We start from the raw sequence: 1,129 nt of genomic DNA on the forward strand, positions 1-1,129 counted from the left end.
CCCCCTGCGTACGCCACTGCACACACACGTGCGCGCGCACACACACACACACACACACACACGCACGCACGCACACACACACACACACACACACACAAAATGACACAAACAAACAAACAAGCAATATTATATATTATAATTATTATTTGTTTGGTTGTTTGTTTTTGTGTGTGGGAATGTTAGCGCGCGCGTGCGTAATATTATTAATAATATATCTTGATCTTGATAGGGTACACCGACAGTAACCTAACCAATTCTAGCCAGTAACAATAATATATATATTATTAAATATTAATACAATAACAATAACGATGCCGATGATGGAGCGAGCGCTGCCGCCGCTGCTATAATCCACGAACGTTGGCTATGGCGCATTATCCAGTGCAGTGATGTCATAATAATATTCCGTTCCCCTTCGATTCCCTCCCGTACCCTGCGATTGCCGGCACCTCCCCTCCGTACGGGGAGACCTCGGCGGTGTTAGTCAATACCAGCCGGCAGGGTGCGCTGGCGCGCGCAGGTAACAGGTTTTGAAAATCCTGTTTCCCATTGTTGGCGCCACCGTACGTGCCATAGGTGTGCCATCACTGCTAATATGGCGGCGTACATTCCCGAGTTAACGTTCTAAGATCGCTTACAAGTGTGTTTATATCTTTGTTCGCCGTTGTCGCAAATAGATCTCGGATTCGCGCACGTTTAGAATTCGTTTTCGGTGCAGTTTCCGCTTCCATCGTCGTTCGGGCAGGTGAGTTCAGGTGCGTAGATTGTTAGATTCTACTATAACTTCGCTGTACAGGTGTGTTTCAGGTGTGTGATGATTGATCACACAGGCACTTGAAGCGTTTCAACTGTAAACACACGCCGCCGCCATTGCGCGCACACTGACACATTATAGTCTATATATATAGTCTAAATATATAGTCTATATAGACTAAATATTTATGTGTCAGTGTGCGCGCAATGGCGGCGGCGTGTGTTTACAGTTGAAAAGCTTCAAGTGCCTGTGTGATCAATCATCACACGCCTGAAACACACCTGTACAGCGAAGTTATAGTAGAATCTAACAATCTACGCACCTGAACTCACCTGCCCGAACGACGATGGAAGCGGAAACTGCACCGAAAACGAA

At 46.3% G+C, this 1,129-nt stretch overlaps 1 protein-coding gene across 1 annotated transcript in view; it reads left to right on the forward strand.

The window, feature by feature from the left end:
• The window catches only part of LOC106816525, a gene marked incomplete at its 3' end in the record, with an annotated part of 2,417 nt that overhangs the window by 954 nt on the left and 334 nt on the right, over window positions 1-1,129 (forward strand).

This window comes from Priapulus caudatus, unplaced genomic scaffold, assembly GCF_000485595.1.
Source record: "Priapulus caudatus unplaced genomic scaffold, Priapulus_caudatus-5.0.1 Scaffold1403, whole genome shotgun sequence".
Taxonomy (NCBI): Eukaryota; Metazoa; Priapulida; class Priapulimorpha; order Priapulimorphida; family Priapulidae; genus Priapulus; species Priapulus caudatus.